The sequence below is a fragment of the Pezoporus flaviventris genome, unplaced genomic scaffold (assembly GCF_033815535.1).
Source record: "Pezoporus flaviventris isolate CSIRO_AGI_PZ_B2104156 unplaced genomic scaffold, CSIRO_AGI_Pfla_v1 ptg000040l, whole genome shotgun sequence".
Lineage (NCBI taxonomy): Eukaryota > Metazoa > Chordata > Aves > Psittaciformes > Psittacidae > Pezoporus > Pezoporus flaviventris.
In genome coordinates, this window is record NW_026892588.1 from 1,252,035 (window position 1) to 1,267,624 (window position 15,590).

The 15,590-nt window shown below is 49.0% G+C and overlaps 1 protein-coding gene across 1 annotated transcript in view; it reads right to left on the reverse strand.

The window, feature by feature from the left end:
* The window catches only part of PLEKHB2 (pleckstrin homology domain containing B2), a 476,827-nt gene that overhangs the window by 376,680 nt on the left and 84,557 nt on the right, over window positions 1-15,590 (reverse strand). The window lies entirely within an intron of this gene.

Here is a 15,590-nt window from a genome sequence, read left to right on the forward strand (position 1 = left end):
AAAGCAGCATTCGGAGAGAGCCAGATTTAGAGGGGTTTTGTATAGGATGGGATGATCAAGGGGAAGGAAAGCAAAAATTCTTACTCCTGCTTTCTGCCACCTCCTTGTAATGGGTTTTTCCTCAATTTGTGTAGTCTGTTCAGTGCTTTGGCTTCTTCCTTTCCCAGTTGATGTGAATGTGTTTCTGCTGCCTTTTGTGCTAACTTTTGCCAATAAATGCTTCCTTTTTGAAAGCAAGTCCCACCTTTCCACCAAATACTCCTCCAGGAATGCCATCAGAAAATGAAGGAACCCCCTCAAAAATATCAGGTGTGCTTTTAAAATCACAATATTTTAACCTTATCTTGGGTCACGTTCTCTTTGTTTATATTGTTACGACTTTTGACCTCGTGGAATTCATCTTATCAGGCTTTACTCTGATGGTGAGAAGCTTCATATTCGCTTTGTCCGTTTAAGTGAAAGCTGAGATTCAGCATCAATCACTCGACTGCAGTTACTGCAGCTTTAAACAAAGCATTAATAGTTGCAAAAGCTGAAGTAAGATTATACTGGCTGTGAGTGCTGGGAACGGAAGCCCTGCAGTAACTAGGTCGGTTGGTAGCTGTGGTATTGTCAGCCTGCTACCCATTAACTGCACTGTAGAAAGGACCTCAGTAGCTCAAGCAAGTGTTGACTAGTAGTAGCAGTGATCACTATCTGCAGTCAGTCTCCTTCTGTGCCGTTGCCAGCCCATATGATGTGGTTTTAACCCTTTTCCTGCCAAGCACCTCTCCTTCTTTCTTCTTTTGTTTGTCTGTTTTTATCAGGCTGCTTAGTGTTTACAGAATGCCTTGCTCGGGGTTGAATCCCCAAATTTAGTATCTGTTTTATTATCCAGGCAAGCACCAGGCCAGCGCTGAGGTGAATACTGGGTCTTTGCAAGTATAAGGGAACAAACCCAATATCAGGGAGCTGCTTGTTTGAGCTGCTCCATCACCCAAGACTGCAGCAGCAATGTTATTCAATTCTGGGGTGAATCCAGCTTATTATTTCATGGGAGCAGCTTCCAAATACATTCTTCTTTTGGGCCTTTAGAAACTTGTCCTGGCTGCACTCCTACTGTTTTCATTATAGAAATGAACCACTCAATCTGGTAAGAGCTGAAAGCTTGTCTGTTAATGACCTGTTCATCTCTTGTCTTTAGCGTATACATACTGCATTGACCTAATGTCGATTCTGTACCACCTTGAGATAACTGGCTGGAATTATGGGCTATATAATGTATATACACCACTTCTGTGACATAGTAAGTTTACATAGCTGTGTAACATCACAGACTACTGCTGGTACATATGTGTCTTTGTTTTGTTGATGTTTGGTGAGCTGAGTTCAGAAACTTCTTTGCATCCTGCCCTGACCTTGTTACTGCTGCATCTGTTGATCATGCTCCCCACTTAAATGTTGATCTGTAGCAAACACCAGGCCAATTTCAACTGCCTGTTCCTGGAACCAGCATTTCATCACTGTGGCATTTCAGTACCGTAAAGCTTGACCATGCCCAGGCTGACCAGGGTCCTGGTTCTCATCTCAGAAAGATTCAGGCAGTCCCTTTGAAGAGTCATGGTAATAGGGCCATGATTAAAAGGAGGGCCAGAAGAAATCACACCTGGGACACCAACACTGGAGCAAGAGCAAGGACCTGAGGTATTCTTAAAACAAAGGCAGAGACACATAAACCTATTTCTGACAGTTTTGTCACTTGTTTTGCTTCCCACAGTCCTGGTACTTTAGCTAACAGAGTCCTTACGAACCAAGTGAGTCTGAGAGGGACCAGCAAAGAAACATGGGAGCATGTAGCTGCCTCAAGGAAGGAGGGTTTCCAGACCGAGAAAGAAGATGCTGAGCCAGCCTGGCATCACATTGGGATCTGGAAACTTACTGAAGTAAGTTGCTGAACTTGCAGGTTACAATGACTTCGTATTTTTGACCTGGAAGGAAACTCTCCCGTAAGTGTCCTGTCACTGCAGATCTCCCACAGAGTGCATCCTTGCTGTCTTCTTCCTCTCATTCCAGACCATGTCCATTTTGTGACCAGGTATGTGTGATCCATGACCAAGCAGCTGCTGTTGGCTGTTCCACCTTATACTACCCTCAGTGCTGCAAAAAGCATCACCAGAGCTACCTAGGGGCAAGCAGATAAGTTGCAAAGCTGATGCCACCCAGCAACAAGTTGATAGCTACATCTTCAGACCTCAACACACTTCAATGCAGTGATGGAAAGGAGCATTCTTTTGTGGCCTGCTTAAAGGTGGTAGCTTCCAACAGGAGGAGGACACAACAGTGGGAGTCTTGGGAAGTTTCTTAGGTCTACCTGAAGTCCCAACACTGCAGTCACTTCCACTGTGCAACTCAATAAATGCTGCAGAAAAAGCCTTACAATGCAGAGGACTCTGCTGGGGGGCACACAGCCAACTGCTTAATTCAGAAGTGGTTCCTTCTTGTGGAAGCAGAGATGGAGACAGAGTTGGGGAAGCAGAGATGGGAATAGAAATGGGGACAGCTGAACACATGGACTCATGTAACCATGAGCTATTTTCTAGCATCGTGCAAAGTGAGATAGCTTAGACCCAAGGTAATCTTGCCAACTCTGGAAAGCTGCTGGATTTTCATCTATGTTTTCAGATAATGTTCACTAGCTCAAAATAGCATATTCTTATTTTAGCTGTGGGGAAACAAATGTGATCTTTGTTTTTTAAAATACATCCAGAATCTGTGGATCAGATTTTCAGTGAACTACAAATTGGCATCTTTGTTTCATCCCAGTTGTGCTCCCTCTTCTGAACCAGCACCACCTTCTGTTTCAAAAACTACTTCTTGAGTCTTCTCACATCCCTCCCTCTGGGTGGCTGCAGTTGTTCAAAGTCAGCAAGCAACCATGATCACTCTGCTAGTGCTGCATTTATTGCCTTCCCCACTTCTGCTCCCAGACTGTTTTTACTTGTATTTCAAGTCGCTGGGGTATTTCTGGAATAACTGCTGCTTCCGTGTATTGTTTTATAGGGGTAGTGGGATAGGCAGGCATGCTAACAATCCAGATTGGTGACTCCAGACTGTGCTTTCACCTTATATAAAAGAGAGGTCCCAGCTGACCAAACTGTAAATGACAGATTATTTGGGTTCAGTATTCAAAGTCCAGTTGTTATCCTAATCCTATTACTCCCGTGTGTGTTATTGGCTGTAGAGGTCAGTGAGCTTTAAGCCTGACATGTGAATGGGCCAGTTAAGCTTGAGAAATCTTTGATCCCCTGCTCATAGGCTTTTGAGGGAGTGGTGGAAGAAGACTACTATTTAAATAAGTGTTTATTCTATTTGAAGAAGCTGAATTGCAGTCTGGGGGTGCAGTAGGGTCACTCCCAAAGCTGCAGGCAGAACAAGCTGAGACATCCCTTAGCGCTGTATTTTAAGACCTTATAGCCCAAGATGAGATGCACTCAAATGAGACTGGAAGGACTGAAGCCTAGGGATGGGGCTGAAAGTAAGACCCCTGAGAAATGTAGTAGGTGGAGGCCATGGTAGTTCAGAACAGTCTTTCCTTCTCCATCCACATCTTACACTGCTACAGTTTCGTCCTGACAGTTTACTTCTTGAGATCAGAGAAGCACTTCCCCTTTTACCCCCTCAAGATGGTCAGCTTTTGAAACAAAACAGCAGCAGTTATTTCCTTTCCCTGATGTACACAAACAGGAAAGGAAATGTGATTTGTAATGTTAAGTTTCTCCTAGGAGAGAAGTGCCCCATTTTCTTGTAACTTAGTCCTGAATTGCTCTCCAAGAGATTTTGCCAATGTTACTCACAAAGGGGTTTTGTCATCAGCATCAGACTCCCTCCTGCTTCAGTTTATGTAAGTAACAAGGTGCTTGGGTCACTTGTCTAGCACTGCCTGCTGTGCCACCCATTTGAATTTAAAATCATCTTCTCTGTATTATTAGTTAATGGCTGTTTATGCACAAATAATTCTTCCTCTAAGTAAATTATACCTTTGATCTCCATAAGTGGACACAAAAAAACAGGCCCATGCTGGAAGAAGTAAAGCCTGTTGTCCTCAGTGATATTTTGATCTTGCATTCTTTGTGTACCTCCATCTTCTGCTTCAGGCAGGCTCTGGTGTCCAGCATGCCAAGGTAAGAAACACAGCCTTGACAAGAGGTAGCAGGGCTATAGTTCAGGCACTTGTTGCAAGGTTTGATAAAACATGAACCACCAGAGTAGCTCCTGAAATGAAGGACAGCTGTTCTGCTCAGCAAGAGCTGGGAAATGGAGAAGACTGCCCTTTATAGTGAATTAGGTGGAGTTCTGTGCTTTAGTGCATGCTTGATGTTAATGAGGTAGGGACACTGGTTGGACTGAAACTTCAGTTCTTGAGTTTATTCATATGAGTAGTATCCCTGTGAAATGCTGGCAGAGTGACACCAAACCATGAGAAATAAATCTCATCTCAGACCTTACTAAATGTAAGGCAATGCTGACTTGTATTTTTCATTGAGGCTTGTTGATCTCCGCCAGTTCTGTGCACATACCTGACGGATGAGTTCACACTCCCGAGTGACGCTCAGAGCTGTGACTGAATTTTGCTAGTTTACAACACAGATTTCCTTCTCAGGTTGTAAAGACGATCCACCTATCACTTGGGAATGTCAGAAGAGGAAAAGCCAATGCAGTCATCCGTGAGCTCTGTATCCATGCCACTTGCTGACTAGTTTCCCAGTTCCTTTGTTTCCTTCCCTTCAGGACTAAGTCTATCAGACTAGAAACCCTCACTGGACCCACAGCAAAAGAAAATGTTCAAGTGAAGCCCTGTCTAAACAGGCTGAAGCCAAATGAGGTTTTAGTGTAACAGGAGAAGGGTGCAGAACACTTAACAAGAGGGAGCTAATGCATGTATTGCATGCACAGCATCAGTCATTTCTTTTGACAACCGTGCGAGATGGTTCCTGCTGCTGGCTGATGTGGGGTCATTTACCAGCTTGTCTGATCATCTGAAAAACAAGGACACCATTGGCAAATATTGCTGCTCTTGGAACACGAGTTTTTCACTGGAAAACCCCAAATGGATGGAATTAATGCTTGTGTATCCCTTTCTGACAGCACGGAACCAGTCATCTCTCCCTGACAGCCAACTGAAAGCTCAGCCTTGCTTGGTCTGGGGGAAAGTAGCAAACCAGGTAGAAGCAGTGGTGTACGTTTTCAGTAAGTGTGTATGAGAAATACAGCAGAAATGCAGCAGAAATGTGTATGTTTTCAATAAATAAATGCATAACTCAGTTTGATGGCGAGAAGAATGGCGGATGTCTGATGAACCTGAACGTTAGCTTGAGAAAACGGATTACTGTGCTCAGCAGGTTCCACCTCATGGTTACAGCAGCTGAAGTCTCAGCAAGTTTTAACATACAGTTAAATATAAAATACAGTGTTTTTAAAATATAGAGCTTCTGCAGGATGTCTTCATTGCTTCTTTTGCAAGGAATCTAAACCTACATGAAACTGGTCTTTAGCCAGTTGGACCAAAGTTAGATAGAGTCTTTAACCTTAACTCTTGTACAGTGTGAGCCAGGAACGTGAATGAGCCCAAATCCACAGCTTCCAGCTACCTGCAGCCCATGGAGGATTTAGATGGAACAGGTTGTTAGCAAAGTAGCTGAGCAGATGGGAAGATACCTATCTGAGCAGAGATTCTGCTGCAGAAATGTACATTTTGCCCATTATTGCCAGTAGTAAAAACTGTCATTGCATTTTACATCACTGAATCATGAATGACCTAAAGTTGGGAACCGTGTTGGTGAGTTGTTAATAGCCTTATGCAAATAAAGGTATTGTGTGAAGTGCAGTGATTTAAAACAGAGAAAGAGGAAGTGCTGAAGAACTTGGAGTATTTCCTCATGAGGAAAGGAAATTATCTGAGTGTGCTTTAACTGTCTGTGTACCAAACCTGAAGATGTTCTGCTGTTGAGAGCCTGTGCCTTTGCTAGTTGGGTTTTTAAGCTGATCAGAGGAATCTTAGCCTAACACAGCCATAGCTTTCTGTCTATGGAGACAGCAGGTTCCTAGCAGCTGTGGCCAGGAAAGCTTACTATCATTTTGGAGGTGAGCCCTCCTTTTCCCATGGCATGTAGGTCAGGCAGCACCTCACTCCGTAAGGATCCATGCGCCAGGATCTGCTCTGCCCGGGCTCCTGGGGAGCATCCATGCTGGTGTCCCTGTGGTCTCCCACTGCCCACACTGCAGGTGGGTGCCCAGGTGTGCCCAAAGGCTCCTCAGATAGATGCACTGAGACCTGCTCACATCCACTTTAGCTTCACTTGCCAGCAGGCAGCCCGGATCCAGAGTATGTGGAGCCAGCCCTGGCCCTGCCATGCGGTGGTTTCCTGAGGAGAGCAGCGTGCAGGGAAACGCTCATTCTCAATACTGACATACCCCAAGAGGACAAAGTGTGGCTGAGGCAGAGCTTGGCACTGGCAGGAGGTGCTGTGAAAGCTCCTTGGTAGCTGTCAGGTCCAGGGCTGTGCAATCAGTCAGGGAAGCTGTCTGGAATGTAGGGCATTGGGACAGCTGCACCAGGTCAGGCCAGGAGCTCGGGAACGCCGCAACGCTCTGAGTTTGGAAAGGGTGACAGATACGTGTGCTGGCTGGTACCAGTGCCAGGAGGTGGAGCCCAGCCGCACGGCTGCCTTAAGGGTTACCCAGTGTAACCAGCGAGAGGTGCATCTGACCATGTGTGGAACTCTGGAGTGTGACACTGGAGAAAGAGGGGACCAAAGGCGTCCTAAGACTTGAGAAAGCAGGTAACTTAAGAGTTCGTCACTTCTCATGTTAGAGTTTGATCTTTGGAAATGATACGTTATTTCTTCCATCAACTGATATCAATTTTCCTATGAAAAAGACAAAGGGGGAATTTTAATATTCCGGTGTAATTTCCATGTCTTCCCTGGAGAAAGACAGAAGAGCTTCAGAATGTCGTACTTGTGTTAGTATGTTCATGTGTTAGAAAAAGAGACGGGTGCTATTAGGTATATTTAATTTTAAGGGGAAAAATAGGAATAATATAGCAAAAATCTAAAGAAATGAGACCTGTATTTGCCTTTTTATTGTTTCCTGCCTACAGTAACAACCTGTTCCTCATTTCAGTTCTCCTCCCCTTTTAAGAATACAAAATAATGTTTTCTATAGATAAAAATGTTAATGAAAACAGCCAAGAAAGCCTATTATATCATATGTAATACATCTTCCATTTTTAGTTCAAGGTTTGGTACCATATTGATGGATGCCAGGGAAGTCTAATAACCAGCTACGGCAGGACAAAGCTATATGTTTGTTATCAGAAGCTAACCAGTATTAGTTTTACAGTCATTTCTGTTTAATGATACAGGTTATGATACTATAGGGAAGGCTGAGGATCAAAAAGTAAGCTGCAGATTTCACATTGCTTTCTTGGCAATGTGTTGATTTAGCTACTGCCCTGGAACCTGCAAACCTCCATTAAGTGTGTTTTCCTGGGATTGCTTCAATACTGTTTTCTTTCCTGGACTCCTATGACAAATCTCTGTCTGGTACCAAGGATCTGAAGTTGCTTTAGTCTGGTTTAGCATTTCAATAGAGCCGAGACCTTTCCTTAGAGAAGCATGCAACTCTTTTCCATAGAGGTATTTCAGGCCCAGAAACATTCCCATTTTAGACCTTACAGCAGGTGCTCAAAAGCTGTTTACAACAGACAGGGTGTCCAGCTTGTTGGGCTGGGATGGGGTTTTGAGAGCCGCTCCAGAGCAGCTGTATTGGCAAGGCAGCTGCCTCCAATTCCCTCCCCAACTCTCCATGCCCAAGGCAGTGACTACTTTTGGACAAGGCAGCAGCATTCAGGCTGGGAATGCTGGGCTGCTGAGTCTCATCAGTGATTTCTGGATAGCAGGGAGCTTTTTTGCCAAGTGTCCGTATGGCATCCCGTGATTCCTCCATCCTTTGTAAGCTAGGTCCTGCTTTGGAGAGAAATTGCTTTGCACCACAGTGCTGGTAGTGGAGGAGCAGCTGCATGTGTCTTAGGGTGCTGGTGCTGTGACATTTGACGTATCTGGTTCAAACAGCAGAGGAGGAAGAAACCATGGAATTCCTCCTGGATTAACTTTACCTGACGAAGCTTTGCTGATGACCAAAGGGAAGGGGTAGCCAAAATCACAATGGTAAAAGTCATCTAGAGATTTGGCCAAGCATCACCCCAAAGGCAGGAGACCAGTGTGAAGACCTCCTTGGCATTCAGGATGGTATTCCTGCAGCTGGAAGCTTGCTGTCCCAGAGTCACTAGTAGGGATAGCAAGGATACTAGTCATGGAATCCCAGACTGGTTTGAGGGTGTGTACTGCACCAGAAGTAGCTGGTGGCATGGATCTGCAAGCTTGGAGGTCACTGCAGCTTTGCAAGTCTTGAGATTCCCAAAACTGGGAGTGTGAAATGCACATGCCGGTTCAAAATAGCATTTGTCTGAAACCTGCCTTGTTCTCTGCTGCACTGGGAGGCAGTCCCTTGGGTCGGAGAAAGGATTTATTTGGCTTGTGAAATGTCTGAAGGTCTCGGAGATGAAGAGGTGGAATGCTCCTGCCTTTTAATTGGTCCTGCATTGACAAACTGAGGAGAGAGCTATTAAGTGTGGCTGAAGGGCAGAGCTGGAGCTCTGCAGCAGTGAGGCACTGAGGGAAGGCCTGTGGTGTAGGGATGTGTGAAAACACACTGTTGTGAGAGAGCACTTAATGTGAGCAGTGGTGGGGCTGTGGTTGGGCTTGAGGTTACGGGGCTGCGTGGGAACAGGGTGATAACAGCACGTAGGCTCAGGGAACTGTTTTTACAGGTACCTGCCCCGCTGTTCTGCTCGGTTACTGATTGCATGTGTGCTCACCTGCCACCGTGAGAACAGCTCCCTTCAAGGCTTTGCCTCTGGCCAAGAGCTCAAACAACTTTTAGTTCTTTATTTCTTATTTCTCCCCAAAGAGAATCATAGAATCCCAAACTGGTTTGGGTTGGAAGGGACCTTAAAGCTCATCCAGTTCCGACCCCTGCCATGGGCAGGGACACCCTCCACTAGAGCAGGTTGCTCAAAGCCCCTGTGTCCAGCCTGGGCTTGAACACTGCCAGGGATAGAAGAATCAGACAAACACCAGCAGGCTCTGTCTCTATGTCCCCTATCCCAGTGTTTAGGCATGTTTTCATGGTGTCTCCATACTGTGAGTGCTGTGAAAAAAAGAAACAGTTCAGTGTTTATAGCAGCAGTGATGCAATGTTCATTCCTCTCAGCTCTGCAATTACACTCCCAGTGTCGTCTCCCAGGCTTGGGAGATGGGAGATACTGGGTGGAAAAATTGAACACATGCTTTCTGCACAGGAGCACTATTGGCATGGGCCTTGTTTTGAGGAGCTAACAGTGGTGAATGGCTACTGGGATGAGTGGGATTTGCATGGGCTAGGAACATGGGCTGGCCAAGCAAGGACTGTGGTGTACAGGAGGATCTGCAATGATGATTGCAGGGCTGAATTAGCGAACAGGTTACTGGTGTTTGCCAGGTGGCTTCTGTGCATCAGTGGTGTGCATGCTGTTATCCCAGGGTCTCCCCAGTGGAGCAGGAGTGAGCAGGGAGCATGCAGGTGGCACAGCACCCAGCCTGGAACCGGGCATGCAGGGTTAGTGTGGCGATCGGCTACAGAGGGTGCCCCCTTTCATTGCCCATAGCAGGGGCTGCACTCATCCTTGCTGCTTCACTGCTGCAGACAGGCATCCGCTGCTGGCCTGAGCAAAGGGTTAGGACATGCAGCATGTGTGCCACAGGAAAGAGGATGTACACAGTCCAGCCAGGAGGCAGTGGGCATGGAGGAGGGAGTACTGGTTTGCCAGGTCCCTTTGCTATGCAAGCGCCAGCGCAGCAGTCTTGTGTTGCAGATGACATTTCCTGGTGTGGTTCCCATTTCAAACAGGTGATGGGAAGAGGAGAGGCTGAAAGAGACCAGCCCTGGAAAAGTGCCTCAATCCTAAATGCTTATACCTGCTGATTATCCCAGCAGAGCAGCTGAAGTCAAGGTGACCCACAGGGCTTTTGGCAGGATGATGGTGAAAGTCTGTTCGGGTTTTAGCAAGTTTGGATGTGTTCTCAGTATTCCTTTGAGAGGTCTTTCATCACATGAAGAGGCTTTGCTCTACTTTCATCCTCATCTAAATCCAGCCTCTCCTTTCTAATGCTGTTTCCATAGACCTCCTTTTCACTTACTGTACCTCAGCATTTTCCTGGCATACTCAAAAAGCAAATTCCTCAACTCGCTTTTCTTCTCTTCCTCACAAATTTCACCTCTCCTTTTGCTCAGTACTGACTGTTCTTTGTAATCCTGCTGAATGGCTTCTGTCACTACTTTCTGTGCCTGCTTGCATTAGGACGGGGCTTGGAGCAACCTGCTCTTGTGGAAGGTGTCCCTGCTTATGGCAGGGGGTTGGAACTGGATGAGCTTTAAGGTCCCTTCCAACCCAAACCATTCTATGACTCTGATTCTATGTTGTCACTCAACACCTCTTTCTTTCTGAAGCTTTCTGACCATTAACACTTTTGCTAGCAGCTTCACAAGCTGTTCTCCCTCCTTGTGCTGAGGATGTTTCATCTCTGCTGCATTCCTTGCACAGCTTTTCACAATGTTCCTTATGTTGCTTATTCATTGTCAGCCATTAGCCTCCACTCGTCCTTGCCTTAACTCATGTGTCTAAATTCCCTCTTTTATCTGGCGATATAATCCCCATGTTCCATTCAGGATTTCTGATGCTGCTCACTGTTTAATGCTGCTCTCTCTGATCAGCCACCAGGGTAAGGGACATGGTGCTTAGGAGGTCCTCTCCCTTTGTATTCTTCTTCAGCTTCCTGCTCTCGGTTCTGCAGTTCACCTCCAGCTCTTCCTTCAGCTCTTCGCCCTTCCCTGGACTGGTTAGGGTAGGTGTAATAGCTACTAAACCAAATCACAGACTTGCTTTGTTTCCTGTGTGTGTGAACTACTTGAAACCCATTTGAGTTTTGTTAAAAGCCCAGTAAGGGGTTACAACACTGCAGAACTCCCCAGAGCACATTGGCACATGGCTTCCCAAAACAGTGGATGTGTGTCTCTGGAGGGATACAGTGCCCCGTTCAGGCGCACACTGCACCACTGCTGAGAATCACCTGACATGGTGCTCAAACCCAGCACTACCAGAAGCACAAGCACTGGCACCGGTGGGTGCATGCCAACATCTTCATGCAGGCTGCTAATTTTAGGTTTTAGCCTTTCCAGTGCCCCGGAGATGCTTCCAAACCCTCCAGAACCACTGACCTCTTCAGAAAACATTGGCCTAAATGCTTTACAAGTGCTTTACATTGTTAAAAAAGCATTAATGAAGCTTTATGGAAATGAGTAATGTTTAATAATCGGCTTCAGCTTCTCGGGCAGCGCACAACTGCTTATTTTGGGAGAAATGCTTGCTGCAGCTTGAGAACCAACAGCCAATCCCCCTTCCAGCAGAGGAATGAACACCAGGAGGATGTAGTAGCTCCTCAAGTATCCCTAATTTCAGACATCCTCGGTGACGTTGGCTTTCCGAACTGGCAGTGCCTGGCTGTGACTGCACGCGTACATGTGCACCTTATGAAACAATTGATTGCTCAATGAGCATTTCTAATGAGTGTTTTCCTTTTAAATGCTCCATTTGCCCTCTTCACAGGAGGCATTTTTGCCATGTGCAGTTTTTATCGGTGTAAACATGGTCCTTTCAGGTAGCTCCTTTAAGCCTAGTTCAGAGGTATCCTGCCCCTGTTCTCATGTTCTCCCTTCCCAGGAGTCATTCCTTGAATCCCTTATGTTTTCTGAAGTGAAATCTATAGTCATATTGACCCCAAGGGTTACAGGCTCAAAGGACCAGGGCAGATGAGAGGATGTATCAGGTAAGAGGTCTATTTTAAGCATGACGTTTTTCTTAAGCCATATACTGATCAGATTTAATGTCTTTGTAACAACCGAGACTTCCGGTTATTAACCATTTTTATATTGAGTTATCTCAGCACAGCTGCACTACACAAGGTGAAGGGTTTCTCTTTGCTGTTGATGTCATTTGGGGTCCTTCTTGCTTTCCCAGGCAGAGGATGAAAAATGGACTGAATGGTGTCACCTCTAAGTAAATCTGTGAAGTTTTGAGTTTTCGCTTGACAGGACAATGGTTGAAGGTTCCAGTTGTTTAAGATCTTTGTGGAAATAATTTCCATTACAAAATCAATCGCCACTTTGAGTCTGTTTTCAGAAACTTTGCCTTTTAATTGCTAATTCTGACTGTTTTGTGAAGCTGCAATTTACCTGACCTCAGGGAAAGGCAGAGCTGGTTTAGACTAGGAAAATCTGAGACTGGTTTGCTCCAGAAAGGATCAATCCCGGAGTCCCGAGCACCTATGAAGCGTTCACAAACTGTGTAGATAAGGCCCTCAGTGACATGGGTTAGTGGTGGCCTTGGCAGTGCTGGGGCATGGTTGGACTGGATGAGCTTAAAGTTCTTTTCCAACCTAGCTGATTCTATGATTCTTGATATACTACTACACCAAGTAAAGAGCACTATCAGCTACTACACAGAGCACAAGGCTGCGCACGCTTCCCAGGGAGGCCTAAGGAGGCAAAAGGAGGATTATCCTGAGGCCAGAACAGTGTAGGTTAATGGAATCATGGAACAGTTTGGATTGGAAGGGACCTTCGATGATCATCCAGTTCCAACCCCCTGCAATGAGCTGGGACATCTTCAACTAGACCAGGTTGCTCAGAACCACATCCAGCCTGGCCTTGGATGTCTCCAGTAATGGCGCATCTAAAAAGTGAGGATGTATCATGTCTGGGATTGATATCTAACACTTAGGAGAGCAAAGGAGGTGGTGGATAATAAGGAATTGGCGGTTCCTCCTTTCCCTCAGCAGTAAGGCGCAGGAGGGAGAGTCATCCTTCTAGGAAGGAGAACGCTGCCGATTACCTGCCTATGCCAGCTCCACGACACTGAATAAGGCCTCATTTAGCACCCGGTAATGAAGTTAATTCAAGCAGGCACGTCTCTGCTCTCACCACGCTGCCCCACGTTATGGACTCGCGAGTTTGCTGGTGCTAAAGGGCAGAGCAGAAATAAATTTCCGTACTCCAGGCATGTTCCACCAGCCTGTGCTGGAGCGTGGGCCGGCGTCCAAGTGCTTTGGGTATGAAGCGAATCTGAGCTCCGGGACAGGCTCAGACCTGCTCTTCAGATTGCACCGCGGTGACAACAGGGTCCTGCTTTTCCATGCGCAGTTGACCGGCTGCCACCGCTGCGACTGTCGGCCGCGACAGGAGCACCCTGCGCACCCCGGCCGGAGCTAACCTTGGCTGCCTGTGCTTGGCAGGGACGGGGAAGCCCCGCTTTGTGCTGCTGCTTGAACAGGAGCTGGCAAAGGTTTGTTGGTTGGGAGCTCGATACGAATCAGGGGAAGCCGTGGCGCAGGCAGACAAAGATGCTCTTGAGAATGATGTTTTTGCGTGCAGCAGTTCCCTAGTTCCGGTCATACAGACTGAGCAGCTGCACAGCGACACAGCGCTTTATTTACTGTGGGGCACGGCTCTTGCGGGGTAGGTTCGGTTGGGCCCACCAAGGGGGGGGGATGTTAACCGGTACAGGTGCCACCGCAGCGCACGGCCCCCTCCCCACGCTAAGCCCTGCCGAGCGCGCTGTGGGGAGCGCCGGGTGTCCCCGCCGTGAGTGCCCGGTTCCGGGCCGCCCCGGGCGGGACTACAGCTCCCAGCGCCGCGCGGAGCCGCCGTGACATCATGTGCTGTGGCTCGGCGGTCACATGCCCCGCCGGCCCCTTTGTTTTGAGCGGCGCTGGCAGCGCGACTGGCCGCGGCGGAGAGGCCCGAGCGCACCTCACTGGATCGCACCGCTCCGCTCCCCTCTCCTTTCCCACCGACCCGACCTGCCCCGACCCCCGGGCGGAGGCTGCTGCGGGCGCAGCGCGGCGGGGCCCGTTCCCGGCTGTGAGTGCGGGGCTGGGGCAGCAGCACCGCGGGGAGGGGCGCGGGGCTCAGCCGAGGCGCGGCTGTTGCGGGGACGGCTGGGACCGTTACCCGCCGCGGTGGGGACGGCGCGTCCATGCCGGACAGCGCGGTGCGACCGCTGCCGCGGCGGGGAAGGGCGATTGGTAGCGCCGGTGCCCGGGACCTGTCGGCTGATGTTGTGCATCCCCCACTGCGTGCGGGCAGCGGGGCTCAGAGCGGCGCGTCCGGCCGGTCCCGGCCGAGCGGGGTTGGGGGTGCTGGTACCAGTGGCCGTGCCCCCCCGGCCCAGCACCTTGTCCCTCCGCGGTTTCGTAACGCGGCGCTACCCCGCGCCCCTTCGGTGTCCCCCCACCCCTCCCCGCACGGCGGCGTTGGGGGCCCTGCGGGCGCGGATTGGTCGGAGCGGTGCGGGGAGGCGGGGCCGCGGCTCAGCACCGCCCGGGGATTGGGCAGGGTGGGGGCGAGGGGCAGCTGTCGCTAGGGCGGCTCAGGGTGAAGGTGAGCTGGAGGGCGCGCTTGCGCGCGGCGGCACCGGGCCTGGAGTCGGTGGCTCTGCGCATGTGCGCTCTGTAACTGAGGGGGTACACCCTCGGGAGAGGGGGTGTTGTTGCGCTGAGGCGGGTTCCGGTCCGGGTCCCTTTCTGTTGCGGTCTCCGGCCTCTGTCCCGTGGGCGCGGAGCGTCCGGGTTCGTCCCTGCGGTGGCTGTGAGGCTGGCGCGCTGCGGCACCGCCGGACAGCCCGGCCTCGCCGGTGCCTGCGGTGCTGTCGGCGCGTTCGCCGCGCACGGTGTTTCCCCCGGCTGGGAGCCGCGACCCGCCGGTGCTGCCGCTTCCAGCCCCGCCAGTCGCGGAGCGGCAAGGGGGCGGGCAGTCTCCCCCGAACTGGTCGGGGTCTCTGGTTTGGCTTGGGGGTGCTTTGGGATTGTATTTAGTTTGGATGATGCGTTGTTCCCTTATATAGAAGAAAGGGGCAGTAGCGTGTTGGGAATGCTTTGGGGTAAAGCTGTAGGAATAGGACCCTTGGGGAGGATCCCACATGGCTACATGTTCAGAACCCCACTCCTTTAGGGAGAGGCAGCATCCCGGGGTTGGGACGCCAGCCTGACCTATGAGGTCTGTGTTCTGCCTTTCCCGAGTGCGTGTAAAGCTGACGGTGATGTCCCCTCCGTGCAGCACAAGGACAGCACGCAAGGCTCGTGTGCTTTCCCCTCCGGTGGGGGCACGACCTTTCCATTTGCAGAGAAGTCACCTACGAGTTTGTGTGCAGTTTAGAGCTGTTCTTTTTGCTGCCTGTTTTTGTGTGGTTTTACATCATTCGGAGTCTCACTTCCGAATCAGTTCCTGTTTTTGCTGGGTGACTTTTGAGGGCTTTTTCTGTGTGTCATTAACTCGGTTACTGATGAATTTTGGCATTCAGAGTTTGTTTGTTTGTTCTAATTGAAGTAGTGTCTAACGTTAGACACTGCTTCTACAATGCAATGAACTCCTTACTGTGTCAGTCACCTTGGTTACTT